A 14,588-nucleotide genomic window follows, 5' to 3' on the forward strand; every position below is an offset into this window, starting at 1 on the left:
ACTGTGCTTCTTTTTAAACAGGACATTCAAACAGAGAAGCACAGAGAACGAAGCATCTGCTTTTAGAATACAGAAAAAAAAACAAGGGAGTCCATTTTCAGCCGCTGTGTGGCTCAGATAAACATATCCGGCTAACTGGCAGGGTATAGTCAGTGGGGCGGTTATGCTGCTGAATAGACCTGGCTATCTTCAAGTTAGCTGCTTATGTCTAACCCTATGGTCCGACCAGAGTTAGCCACATAAATTAAGCAGCCTAACTTATGTGGTTAACTCTGCTCCTCCTCGAAATGCACCCTTATCTGGCGAGAATTTAGTAGCTACGGGCTAAATATAGCCAGGTAAGACATTTAGACTGGTAACCATTACCTTATCCGTCTAAATGGCTTTTGAATTTCAACCTGCTAATGCTCAAGGCACCTGTACATGGGGTATCCTATGCAATTTCAAGCACTATAGAAAGCACTTTCCAGTGTACGGGCAGTGGTAACTCTCGAAAGCAATGTTTAAATCTGTTTTATTGATATGTCAACAACAACCGACATTTTACACTTGACACAATAATGTCTGGAACAGAATAATAGTTAGCAGTCGTTATTCATGAACTCTCCACCCTCCCTTACTACCTGAGCTTGTCTTTATTTATTTGAGCGTCGTATATACCGTCAGTCCATGTGAGAATCACGAGATCCCAGCGGCGTACGGGTTTAACACTCACACAGGGTGAGTTACAAAGGCGGGCATACGTACAGGTCAACCTTCCAGATCTAAGGCAGACATAGAAGATGCATCTGTAAGCGTTATCATGGGTTATCAGAGAGGGGGGAGAATTGGTTATACCAGTCAGAGAGTAGGCATTATCCAATAGCCAAGTTCCCAGTTCATTCTTACATTTCTTAATGTGGGTTATTATTCGAAGATTCTCTGGCGTGGAGTTCCATAGCGTTGGGCCTGCACGTGATATCGCTCTGTCTTTCATTTGTGTTGGATGAGAATTTTTTATTTTATGGTAGGGGTTTCTAGCAGGCCTTTGCTCTGAGATCCAAGCCCTCGTGTGGGAATACGTGGCTTGAGTGTTATTCCCCATCAAGTCATGGTTTGGATTCATGGTGTTGTTATATTATTGTCAGTACTCTGCATATTATTCTCGACTGTACAGGGAGCCAATGTAATGCTAGCAGGGTTGGGGGTGACGTGGTCGAATTCTCTTTTTCCGGTCGGTAGTCCGGCTGCAGCATTTTGCAGCAGCTGGAAGCGGTTTAAGATGTCTCGCCAGAAGTCCGAGAAAGAGAGAATTGCAGTCATCTAAGTGTGAGGCTATAAGAGATTGTAAAAACAGCTCTGAAGTCAGCTGTGCTCAGTCGAGGCTTCAGTCGGCTCAGGATTCGCAGTTTGTGGAGACCGGATTTGATCAGTTTGCTAATGTGGGCCTTCATAGTTACGTTTTCATCGACTTGGACACCAAGATCTTCGATATCCGGCCTACAAAATATCCCCTTAAGTTCATCTTTCGCAAATCGTAGGTAGTAGGCACATTTTCCTCCTAGTCCCCCCCCCAAGAGGGACCTGGAAGTAGTACCTTTCCCTTAAAATAGAGATCTCAAAGCAACAGAGAATATAAGGTACATACAGACGACCAGACTAGCACGTTAGTACAGTTACTTAATGGCTTTGGCTCCAGTAGTCCCAGTAACCCTTCCAAATCTTATCATATATTGCTCCTTTGAGTTTCGATCTCGTGTACCTGTCAGCTCCATATGGCTGTAGTGGGAGCTTGTTTCCACCACAATAAGAACATAAGAAATTGCCATACTGGGTCAGACCAAGGGTCCATCAAGCCCAGCATCCTGTTTCCAACAGAGACCAATCCAGGCCACAAGAACCTGGCAAGTACCCACAATGTTGTAGTGAATCTGGTGGAGGCCACGCCGGCACGGCGATCAGTCCCGCAACGGATACCGACCTGGTTTGTAGTTTACCCAGTGCGAATGGTCACGGTTCGACAGTTTTCTATCTGGCGCAAATTACCACCATCAGATTCACGGAACTGAGAAGGAGGGGGGGGGGCGTCGTCGGTCCCCCTCGGTGGCAAACCTGGAGGTGGCAGCGTTTGAAACACAAGGAACGTACACCTCGGAGTGGTGGCAACATATTATCGAATGCTGCCGGTATGTAAACGATCCCTTGGTGATCTGTGTGGCCACAAGGATTGAACGTCTGATGTGCATTGCAAGGAGGCAGCCATAACTACCGATTCTTGTGGCCGGCTAAGTAAAAAGTTAAAGTTAGCCTTATGTCCGACTGCTTTCCTGGCGATATTCTACTGCACTTCTGTGGTGCAAGCCCTGGACTCGCCCCATTTTTCTAGGTAGTCAGCTCACCTGGGGGAGGGGCTGTTCAAACTCAATAGCAGATACAGAGGCCGGTGAGCAGCCGTGGGCAAGTGTTAACTGTTTTAGCTCCCTCCCACGAGTTCGTTCTTCTAAATACAGTCTGCCTGGATGCATAATTGGAGACGAGACAATTTGGAAATTTGGTAAATTCCTTGGGTGTTCTCCATCAAATCAACTGAGCTAAATCAGGACTGTCCAATATAACAACTGTGGAGCCTTTCTTTTGAGGCAAATCGTCTGGAAGTTTAGGGCCTGCCCCATTTGTTCGGAGCTCTCCTCCACGAAAAAGGAGTTGGGCTCAAGTGGAAGTTGAATTAGCTGCGACAAAGAAAGAAATCGGAAACCGCCAAGAAATCCTCACCCACTTTACAGTATTCAGGGATCGTTGTCCCCTTAACCCAGAAAAATCAAAAGCCCAGAACAAAGGGGTTTACAGTGGGCTCAGGTAGGATAAGACCTGTGACAACTGTGCAGCCCACATGTCCCCCACCTGCGTACACAGAGCGCACAGGAACCCAAGAACAACTGGGCTACGGTGGGCTCAGGTAGGATAAGACCTGTGATGCGGAGACACACGCTCTCTCTCAAGCGACACAAGTACAAAATGCCTTCTCTGTATTAGGCAATGAAGAAGCTCTAGCGAAGGAGATTAAAGTGGTGTCTGAAAGGAAAGAAGAAACCCAGTGCATGCAGAAATCCCCTAATACAATCAATAACCATAAGAAAAAGCTCATTGTGCTGGGTGACTCAGTCATCAGAGGCACTAATTTGGGAACTCTTTTCGAGGGAAACACTACAGTTAAAAGCCTCCCAGGATCATTGGCCAGCAGAAATGCTATTCAGATAGTCAAGGCAATCAAAGAAGAAAGCAAAGACTCTAAAGTTGATATTATCAACCATCTGGGAACCAACGATCTTGCTAGAAACAGCATCCAAGTGGCACAGAGAGATTTCCAGACTCTGGCGAAGCAGATCAGGCACATGGCGATGACCATTGCCTTTTCAGAAGTGTTACCTGTTCAGGGAAAGGGGAAGGAGAGGCTAAGCCGTATCGATAATTTCAATGCATGGCTGAAAAGCTGGTGCAAGGAAGAAGGTTCTGGAGATATTGGAGGCTGGGGGCCGTGTATGGAACAGTAAGAGGAATCTATGTCAAAGCTGGCTTCCATCTGGTGATCCTCCCTCAACATGTTTTGCTGGGCATTCCACTTATACCGACCTTGGACTGTGACAACAGACTGCTTTCCTAGATATTTACGGCCACCAGAGTCGAAACTGCCAGGAACTGGAACTCACCCCTCTCACCCACATGGGGGGTGGTTCAGTATAAGTGGGCGAAACTTTACATTCTGGCGGAAATCACTGCACGCAAACCTAAGCATAATGGACAGTTTCCACGGACCTGGCAATCCTACCGAACGTGGAGAGAGACTCTTCCAAAGTCATCCTTGGCAGCGGAGAATGCTGCGGAAATCCACAGACTTTAAGACTTCCATGCACTACGGACCAACAGACCATCTGCACGTTTACATTATCAAATGGACGGGGGAGAATGGGGTGGGAAGGGGGAATTTGGGAACTGCATAGGGAAAATATCTGACACAACCACGATGTGATGGGAAAAGATCGAACCTTGATTATCTTGTCGCGACCACTGACAGATACTGGTGTAACATAGGAAACCAATGCCATGTGTTTCGCATTAATGTGTGAAAGTTTGTAGGTTTCTACTTTATAGTCTTCTTGCGCCACGTTACTTATGTGCTATTGTGTCTTTAATAAAATATTAAATAAAAAAAACAAAACACATCTGTCTGTGGCAGGAAAAAGGATCCGAAGTGAAAAATGCAGATCATATACCATAAGGCATTTAAACTAGACATTGGGGGTGGCAGAAGGAAATTAGAATCTCACCCCTCCAAATACAAAGGCAATGGGTGAAGTGGACAACAAAAGTCAGCTGACTAAGGCACAAAGGAAGCCCAAGAAATAGTGTCTAATGATATGAAGCCCAAGAAATAGTGTCTAATGATATGAAGTCTGCGAAACAATGCGACAAGGCGATAGCAAAAGCCAGAAGAATGCTGGGCTGCATAGAGAGAGGAATATCGAGTAAGAAAAGGGAAGTGATTATTCCCTTGTACAGGTCCTTGGTGAGGCCTCACCTGGAATACTGTGTTCAGTTCTGGAGACCGTATCTACAAAAAGACAAAGACAAGATGGAAGCGGTACAGAGGAGGGCGACCAGGAAGGTGGAGGATCTTCATCGCATGACGTACGAGGAGAGATTGAAGAATCTAAATATGTACACCCTGGAGGAAAGGAGGAGCAGAGGTGATATGATACAGACTTTCAGATACTTGAAAGGTTTTAATGATCCAAAGGCAACGACAAACCTTTACCATAAGAAAAAAATCAGCAGAACCAGGGGTCACGATTTGAAGCTCCAGGGAGGAAGATTCAGAACCAATGTCAGGAAGTATTTCTTCACGGAGAGGGTGGTGGATGCCTGGAATGCCCTTCCGGAGGAAGTGGTGAAGACCAGAACTGTGAAGGACTTCAAAGGGGCGTGGGATAAACACTGTGGATCCATAAAGTCAAGAGGCCGCCAATGAAGAGTGGGTGACTCGCCAGAATGATGGCTACTGCCTGGAGACAATACCCTTATTCAATAAACATACACATGGTTACTGTGACTCCAACATCACTCTAAGCTTCAACAGCAAGAGGAAATGTGGAAAAAAGGATTTGCACTCACAAAGACGGGAGTAGCTGGCTTGTTACGGCGGTTACTACCCCAAACCAAATATCCAAATTACTACCTCCACCTTCCTCTATTCCTGATGCCTTTCAACTAGCTTGATCACTCCATTCTTATACTTCACTTTCAATGCATATCCAGCATAGTTCTCTGCTTCAACAGCAGGGGAAAAGAAAAACTGTTACTTCACACATCCAGCAGAGCTCTCTGCTTAAACGGCAGGGGAGAAGAAAAAAGGGTTCGCACTCACAAAGCGGGGAGTAGCTGGCTTGTTACAGCGGTTACTACCCCAAACCAAATGTACCTGATACTTCACTCTCGACGCATATCCAGCATGGCTCTCTGCTTCAACGGCATGGGAGAAAGACTGATACATCACGAATTTCCAGCATAGCTCTCTGCTTCAACGGCAGGGGAGAAGAAAAAAACTGATACCTCACGCATATCCAGCATAGCTCCCTGCTTCAACGGCAGGGGAGAAGATAAACAACCAATAAGGGCTGTATAACATAATCTGGGTAAAAACAAATAAGCATGGGTGTAGCTTGCTTATTGCGGCGGTTACTACCCCTACTACCTCTAACTAATCAAGCTAGATATTTCACTTGGATGCAGCTCCATCACCGCTCTCTACATTAATGGCGGGGGTGGAAGGGAATTAGAACCAAGAGCTAAGAGAAACAGATAAGTATGGGAGAAGAAATGAGGGAAGCTTGCTGGGCAGACTGGATGGGCCATTTGGTCTTCTTCTGCCGTCATTTCTATGTTTCTATAAGAAAAGCAGTAACCTGAACGAGGAAAGCCGGAAAGCTATGAGCACAAATGCTCGTAGTTTGGGCAATAAAATCCCAGATCTGCAGGCCCTAATGACGGAGGCAGAACTGGACATTGTTGCTATCACAGAGACATGGTTCACAGAATCTCATGATTGGGATACAACAATACCAGGCTACGACTTGTTAAGGAAGGACAGAGAGGATAGAAAAGGGGGAGGTGTGGCTCTTTATGTCAGAAATAATATCCAAGCATCTGAGCTGCAAGGAAGTTGGGGCAATGAAGAAGCTCTATGGCTCGACCTAAAAAAAGATGACGGAGCGTCCATTTATATTGGAGTGGTTTACAGGCCTCCAAACCAAAAGGAAGAGCTGGACAGAGATCTGGTTGAAGACATCCATAAGATAGGAAAGAAGGGAGAAGTGGTGATCGTTGGAGACTTTAATATGCCAGATGTAGACTGGAGAATCCCATCTGCAGAATCTAATAATAATAGAGCAATAGTGGATGCCATGCAAGTAACTTTGTTCAAACAAATGGTGTTGGAACCCACCAGAGAAGGAGCTATACTCGACTTAGTGCTCACTAATGGAGATAATGTCTCCGATGTCCAGGTGGGCACCCACCTCAGCACCAGTGATCATCAAACGATATGGTTTAATATCACTAAAAGAATAGGGAAAAGAACCACAAAGACCCGAGTTTTACAGTTCAAAAACACAGACTTTGAGGAAATGAGGAAGTACCTGGAGGAAGAACTTAAAGGATGAGAGAACGAGAGAGATGTGGATCAGCAGTGGACCAATCTAAAACGAGCAATCACCAAGGCAACTGCTCTATATGTTAGAAATGTAAAGAAAAGCAAAAGAAAATTGAAACCTATCTGGTTCTTAAAGGAGGTGGCTGACAAAATAAAGGCTAAAAGAACAGCATTCAAGAAATATAAAAGATCCCAAAGGGAGGAGCACAAAGAAGAATATCTGGTAGGACTGAGGGAGACGAAGAAATTAATCAAGACATCAAAAAGTCAAGCGGAAGAGAGGATTGCCAAGGACGTAAAGAGAGGTGACAAAACATTTTTCCGATATATCAATGAAAAGAGAAAAGTTCAAAGTGGTATAGTGAAATTTAAAGATGGAAAGGATCAATGTGTGGAGAGAGATGAAGAAATGGCAGAAATATTAAACAAATACTTCAGTTCGGTATTCACTAAAGAAGACCCTGGAGAAGGACCGTCCCTAGTTACAAGACTGTGAATGGGGGTGGGATAGACAAAACCCCATTTAAGGAAGAGAATGTATGGGAAGAGCTAGGAAAACTGGAAGTGGACAAAGCCATGGGGCCGGATGAGATTCATCCCAGGATACTGAGGGAGCTCAGAGATGTGCTGGCGGCTCCGCTGTGTGACCTGTTCAATAGATCCCTAGAAACGGGAGTGGTGCCGAGTGATTGGAGAAGAGCGGCGGTGGTCCCGCTTCACAAGAGTGAGAGCAGAGAGGAGGCTGGAAACTACAGGCCGGTTAGCCTCACTTCGGTGGAGGGAAAGTCGCTGCTGAAGGAAAGAATTGTGAACTATCTACAAGCAACAGAATTGCTGGACCAGAGGCAGCATGGATTCACCAGGGGAAGATCCTGTCAGACAAATCTGATTGACTTTTTTGATTGGGAGACTAAAGAACTGGATCGAGGAAGAGTGATCGATGTGATTTATTGGATTTCAGCAAAGCTTTTGATACGGTCCCACATAGGAGACTGGTGAATAATATGAGAAGCTTAGGAGTGAGCGCCGAGGTGGTGGCCTGGATTGCAAATTGGTTGACGGACAGAAGACAATGTGTGATGGTAAATGGAACCTTCTCTGAAGAGAGAGCTGTGTTAAGTGGAGTGCCACAGGGATCGGTGTTGGGACCAGTCCTGTTCAATATCTTTGTGAGCGACATTGCAGACAGGATAGAAGGTAAGGTTTGTCTTTTTGCAGATGACACTAAGATCTGTAACAGAGTGGACACGCCGGAAGGAGTGGAGAGAATGAGATGGGATTTAAGGAAGATGGAAGAGTGGTCGAAGATATGGCAGCTGAGATTCAATGCCAAGAAGTGCAGAGTCAAGCATATGGGGAGTGGAAATCCGAAAGAGCTGTATTCGATGGGGGGGGGGAAGGCTGTTGTGCACGGATCAAGAAAGGGATCTTGGGGTGATAGTGTCTAGTGATCTGAAGTTGGTGAAACAATGTGACAAGGCGATAGCAAAAGCCAGAAGAATGCTGGGCTGCATAGAGAGGAAAAACCAGTAAGAATAAGGAGGTGATAATCCCCTTGTACAGGTCCTTGGTGAGGCCTCACCTGGAGTACTGTGTTCAGTTCTGGAGACCGTACCTCAAAAGGGACAGAGACAGGATGGAGGCGGTCCAGAGAAGGGCGACCAAAAGGGTGAATGGTCTTCATCGAATGACTTATGAGGAGAGGTTGAAGAATCTAAATATGTACACCCTGGAGGAGAGGATGAGCAGGGGGGATATGATACAGAGGGTGGTGGATGCCTGGAATGCCCTTCCAGAGGAGGAGAAGACAAAAATGGTGAAAGATTTCAAAGGGGCATTGGATAAACACTGAGGATCCCTAAAGGCTAGAGGAGGGTAATGAAGAAAAGAGCACATGGGGGTAACTTGCTGGTGCGGAGGTTACTACCCTTAACCAATAAGCCTGATACTTTGCATGCAACTCCAACATTGCTCTCTGCTTCAACGGCAAGAGGGAACAGGGACTTGAACTCAAGACAGCAACCAACAAGTGCCCTGACTTTGACAGTTTGGGAAACTAAGGGGGTGACTTGTATGGTGCAGCAGATGCTACCATAAGCTTGCTGGGCAGACTGGATTGACCGTTTGGTCCTTTTCTGACGTCATTTTCTATGTTTATGCAGTGGATCAATACTTTGGATCAGAGCTTCCAAAACTGTGGGTCAGGACCCCAGATGGGGGTCACAAAACCTCCAGCTGGGGTCACGTGCCTTAAAGGGCAGTCCTCTCCAGACATCACCAGCAGTAGAAGTAGTGGAAATCCGCATGGGATCTTGGAGATAGCATGCCCTCTCGGGTCCTGCAATGGTCCCGCCCTCGCTTGAGTTTCCACGTTACCAGGAATCCATGTGCGAGGAGGGACTGGGGCCACTGCAGGGCCTGTGAGCTTTTACTGGCTCACAGATTCTGTGCTTACTCTCATTATTAATGCTACTGCCAGTTGCAGATCACATAAGGCATTGGACCAGCCATTGGGGAAGAGTGGGCAGAGTGTGTACAGGTCTGTGCAGGTTGTAACGTCTTCTCTATCCTCTCCTGACACTGAACTTACCTAAGAGAAAAATGTTGCCCCTGTCATCAGCCTGCCCTCTCTTCCCATTAGCTGTCATCCACTTATCACCTGAGGCCCAAAGGAAAATGTTGCTGCTGATCCTAGTCAAGGGGATGTTTTGAAGGGAGGGATCAGATACAGGAAGGGTTTGAGGGTTGGATCAGTGGGGGAGGGATTGGCTGGGGAAAGTGAGAGGGGGATGCAAGAGAGGAGCTAGGGGTGAGAGTATCAACTGGGGAGGTATGTGAGAAAAGAGAGAGGGAGAGGATGACAGATGATCAACTGGGGTTACAAAAATGGCTTGGAGGTGAGAAGTTCAGAAGGGAGGATGTAAAAAGCTGGAGTGGGTGAGCGAGCGGCTAGGCTGGGAAGGGGAGAGGAACTGGGGGATGTAAGAGGGGATCGGCAGGAGGGGCAGAGGTTGAGAGACCTTCTGGAGGGGGATAGAGGCTGAGAGAGGGGATCAGTTTGGAGTGGAGGGACTGTTGGAGGTGAACTACACCCTCGCTAATTAGGTTTAGTTGTCCTCTGGGGTCCTGTGAATTTTCAAGTTGTAAAATGGGGTCACATTGGCTAAAAGTTTGGGAAGCCCTGCTTTAGATGGTAATCTACAATTTACATTTCAATGGAATAAAGCATCTATATTATATTTGGAGTACTGATTCAACTACAAGGAGGACACATTTCTACCACAGAACATCGGAAGCCAATGGATATGAATAACCTGCTGCAATTTCACAGTCATCATGAAAACCCTTCAAGTTAGGGCTACCGATGAGCCAATTTTTTTGTATCAGACTAATTTTTTCTAGTATGGACAAATAAGAGCACCAGGCAGCTATGCTGACAGCAAGGTTTAGAGCAAGAGGATATCCCTATACGGCGATAAGATGGGCATAAAAGCATGCCAAATATTCAGAGTGCCAAGCGTTGTTACAGTATAAAGCACGCAAAGAGCACCAGACTTGTCTGTGTACTGAAACATACTACTGCGGCATCGATGATAGCTGCATCTATTAGAAAACATAGCATATACTGGCTTTGTATGATATTTGTAAGGATCCACCATCAATAGCTTTGTCTCGAGGGTCTAATATACAAAACCGTATTGTCCACTCTCATTTTGTGGACACGACATCAAGCCATTTACAAGGCGAATAGCAGAGATGTAATAAGTGTAGTTTTTACAATAGTACAATAGAGGGGACTGATTGGGTAGATCCAGTCACTGGATATTATGTGAAGAAAAGAGCAGTAACAGACTGCGGTTCAGCCAATGTAGTATATGCTCTCATTTGTCCTTGCCCTAAACTTTATGTTGGCCGTAACACATGTCCAGTTAAACTGAGACTGACGAACATTGTCCAAGATTGCATACATACTCGTTGAGTATGCCAATGGTACAACAATGTATCGATCATCAACGCACATTTGACCATCTTCAATGGACGATAATAGATCAAGGGTCCTTGAGGGGAGGCGATTTAAGAGCATGGTTGAATTATTGGGACACTCTTAAGACTGAGGTTCCTTCAGGTATGAATGAAGAACTCGATTGGACATAGTTATTGTGATGGATTTCACAGGGTGTTAGTGTAGATCAGTTTTCAATTGGCTTGACATTCCTTTACAAGCAGTAGGATAGGTGGTTTCCAGGTCACATGGTTTAATTTAAATGGATGCCATCAAATGGTCTGGTAATAAAATAGGGTGAAGCTCATGATGGAGGAAGCCATCAGAAAGGTCACTTGAAGCCTACTCACTAAAAGAAAGTTATGACCATCCCCTGATGAAGGATTTTGTTTTGAAACACGGCTATGTTGAGTTGTCACAGTGAGAATGACACATCAGTGGGGTTGGATGGCATAGAAGCAATACTGAGTAAAGTATTATCGTTTTGGAACAATATAAGGATATTAGAGATGGCGCCTTAAGTTAAATGAAAACAAATTTTTCAAAAATATTTTGGGTGAGGATTACTGACTGCCAAGATACGAGGTGGGTTGGTGATAGTTTATGATTAAGATTTTGCCATGGTAACATGGATTGTACCTTGTTCAGACCACAGAAATATGGTACAACAAGAAATAAACATTTCTTATGAAATCACATAACTTGACAATTATGTTCTCTTTTTCCTTGTCTACCCGTCAGACCCCAAAGAACAAAACGGGGGTGGAGTACTTGCACATTAAAGGAGATAAAGGAAAACAACAAAAAGAGGCATCTCGTTCTAGCGATTACTACATTTTAATGATTATCGCCGATAATACTTAATTGCTTCAGGCCTTTTTTTGCCTCAACAAAGCTTTTCAATTGCTCTGGTTGGTAAAATATGTAACTGTCTTTGTTGTACTTTATAACGCATTGACAAGGGAAGCGTAAAAAGAAAGATGCCCCCACTTCCAGAGTCTCTTGTTTTAAAGCCAGAAGATTCTCTCTTTTCAGCTGAGTCGATTTTGGCAGATCTGGAAATATTCTCATGCGGGAACCCATGAATTCAGAGTTAGCTTTCTTAAAATACGCCCGCATAACGTCTCCTAAATCTTTCTCATTAAAAAATGAGATTAGCAAAGTTGTTCTTTCAGCGACTTCGTAGGAAGACGATTCCAGAAAGCCTGTTAAGTTCTCCATTATGTTTGGAGCAATTTGTCGCTGTTGATAGTTCCGAATAGGCAGAAAGTAGACTTTGTCCAGGGGAAATTTCTAATGCTTCATGGAAGTATCTTTTAACTACCAACCGTGGAATTTCCCCGATCACCCTGGGAAAGTTTAATATTCTTAAATTCAGATGTCTCATTGCGTTCTCAATATTCTCGAGCTTTCGATTTATGTCGACTGAACCTTTTTTTTCTTGTTGAATATCAATTTCAACATTCTGAAATGTTTCTGCCACTTCCTGCTTATAGAACTCAGAGTTCTTATTCAATATCTCCATTAATTTTATTAGAGCAATCCGCTAAAGACTTTGCCATTGCAGATGTTAATGTCCAAAGCGAGTCCAGTGTTACTACCTCCGGTTTTTGTGATATTAAAAATCCACCGGGACTAACAGGGGTCTCAGGAACAGATCTCTCACCTCCTCCATTAATGATCCGTCCTTCCCGACTCTTCAGCTCACCTCCTCCGGCGGGTAACTCTCCAAATTCCCTGGAGGACTGCTGGAGCTCCTCCACTGACGCCCCCTCTACCCGATTCTCTCAGTAAAGCTCCTCCAGGTTCCCGCTCGAGCGAGGAGTCAAGGCTGCCCTCACAGCAGGGGGTAGACTCTCATCCAGTGGGCTGAGGGATGTTCCTTCCGAGGGCAGGTCACAGTCTCCTTCCTGTGGCCCAACAGCCAGACCTCCCAGACCCAAAATCGCCGGTTTTACAGCGCACTGCACGATTGTTTTCTGCCCCAGAGAAAACATAGAAGTCGAGGGGTAACTTCTTGACTTCCCTTTTCACTTCGGAGCCATGACAACATTAGGAAGTTCACTTCAAAGGGGAAAAAACGCCAGAGCAGCAGTGCCATGTGTCTAGCCGAGTCGCCATCTTGACTCCACCCATCTTTAGTGTTAACAGGTGTAGTGACAGGCTGTGCATCTGTCTGAAGGAAGGTCCTGTTAGGAAGTCCAAGACCAGATTGAGGCTCCATAGGGGGACCGGCCACTTTAAGGGTGGTCGGAGTTGCTTAACCCCGTTTAGGAAACGGACCAAGTTCAGAAGTGCCGATAGAAGGTTTCCGTACCCCTCAGCTTTGAAGCAGGAGAGGGCTGCTACCTGGACCTTGAGGGAGTTGAGGGACAACCCTTTCTTCAGGCCGTCCTGTAAAAATTCCAGAATCATGGGGATCTTGGCCGTTCGTGGGGGCACCCTGCGGTCCCCGCACCAGACCTCAAATATTCTCCAGATCCGTATGTATGCCAGAGTCATTGAGAATTTCCGCACGCGGTACAAGGGGGGCGAGCACGGCCGCTGAGTAACCGCGATTCTTCAGGAGAGTCCTCTCAAGGGCCAGACCGTAAGAGAGAACCGAGACGGATCTTCATGAAGGATCGGGCCCTGCTGGAGAAGGTCCCTGTGCGAGGGGAGGCACAGAGGACTCCCCACGAGGAGCCTTCGCATGTCTGCATCCCACGGGCATCTGGGCCAATCCGGGGAGACTAGGAGGACTAAACCTCTGTGGTAGTCTATCTTGCGGATGATCTTGCCCAGGAGAGGCCATGGCGGGAAGGCATACATTTGTAACTTTGTGGATCCCTTCACCCTGAAATTGCTACCTTTTTGGTTCCAACTGAGTAGGCCCTAATAGCTTTTGGAAGTGAAAAATCCCTCATTCAGAGGGAGCTAATTAAGAGAAATCTGAACCTCCAGTGACTTCAGCTTGCATTCATGGAGACCAAAAGCAATACCCAACACTGAAGACACCTGCTGGGCAAGCTAGCCTTGAGGTGGGAGCAATCCGTGGCTTTCATATTCCGTCGCCCTGGGACGCGATTTCCCAGACTTTGAGACTCTTTGGGTCCAGCGTAATCTTACATCAACCAGCGCTGTATCTGAAGAAGAGTCCTTTCCACCTCCTTGCAGCAGCCCAGAATTATACGTGAGAGATAACAAGACACCCAAAACCCAATACCATCGCTGCCAATGGAAAGCCCCCAGAGATCACAGTAGACAGACTTACTAAAATGAATAAGGGACTGGGGGCACCCAACGTACCCTTAATTGCCTCCCCAGAATGTGTGGGGTAGGACAACTCAGGAAATGTTAAGCGAGCCCCAGCGGACGATGGTTTCCCTAAGTGTGACAGGGGGCGTGCACAGCTGTTAAGAGGGGAAGTCACTCCGTGGCTTAGGGTCTGCACCTCAATGCTATCCTCTGTTAGAAGAAATAGACAGCTACAGTTCAAGGCAGGAAAGGAAAACAGGAATGGAGATTTCCTTCCCCAGGAGGTACCCCTGGTAGGGGCAGGGGCTCAACCCAGGAAGGCTGAACTGAGGGGAGGAGGGTAAGTGAAGAGATATAAAGGAGAACCGCAAGGAACACCTTAAAGGATTAGCATCAGCTATCCAGCCTGATCCACCTTAAGGGACACCCAAGAGGGGAAGCCAAGACACAGGGCACTTCCTTGGGGAGAGGAACAGCGAGGCCATGGGGAAGAGGAGAAGGCAGCTCCTGCGCTGTCTGTTTGTGATTGCTGTACCTTTTGAATTAAAGCTCCTGAGGTAAGCAGTCCTTATTCTGCCTGCTTTCTCTTGTGCTGTAAATGATAACATTTTCCTGTAAAGAAAAGGTCTGGAGTCCAGACTGCTCTGTCTTCTGACTCCCTTC

The 14,588-nt window shown here is 46.1% G+C and overlaps 2 protein-coding genes and 1 long non-coding RNA gene across 4 annotated transcripts in view; 1 reads left to right on the forward strand and 2 right to left on the reverse strand.

The window, feature by feature from the left end:
* The window catches only part of LOC115085852 (oocyte zinc finger protein XlCOF6-like), a 393,254-nt gene that overhangs the window by 200,324 nt on the left and 178,342 nt on the right, over window positions 1-14,588 (forward strand). The gene's annotated exons all lie outside the window — the stretch shown is intronic.
* The window catches only part of LOC115085891, a 318,986-nt gene that overhangs the window by 65,677 nt on the left and 238,721 nt on the right, over window positions 1-14,588 (reverse strand). The window lies entirely within an intron of this gene.
* The window catches only part of LOC115085865 (oocyte zinc finger protein XlCOF6-like), a 51,637-nt gene that overhangs the window by 4,829 nt on the left and 32,220 nt on the right, over window positions 1-14,588 (reverse strand). The gene's annotated exons all lie outside the window — the stretch shown is intronic.

This window comes from Rhinatrema bivittatum, chromosome 2, assembly GCF_901001135.1.
Source record: "Rhinatrema bivittatum chromosome 2, aRhiBiv1.1, whole genome shotgun sequence".
In the NCBI taxonomy this organism is placed as follows: Eukaryota; Metazoa; Chordata; class Amphibia; order Gymnophiona; family Rhinatrematidae; genus Rhinatrema; species Rhinatrema bivittatum.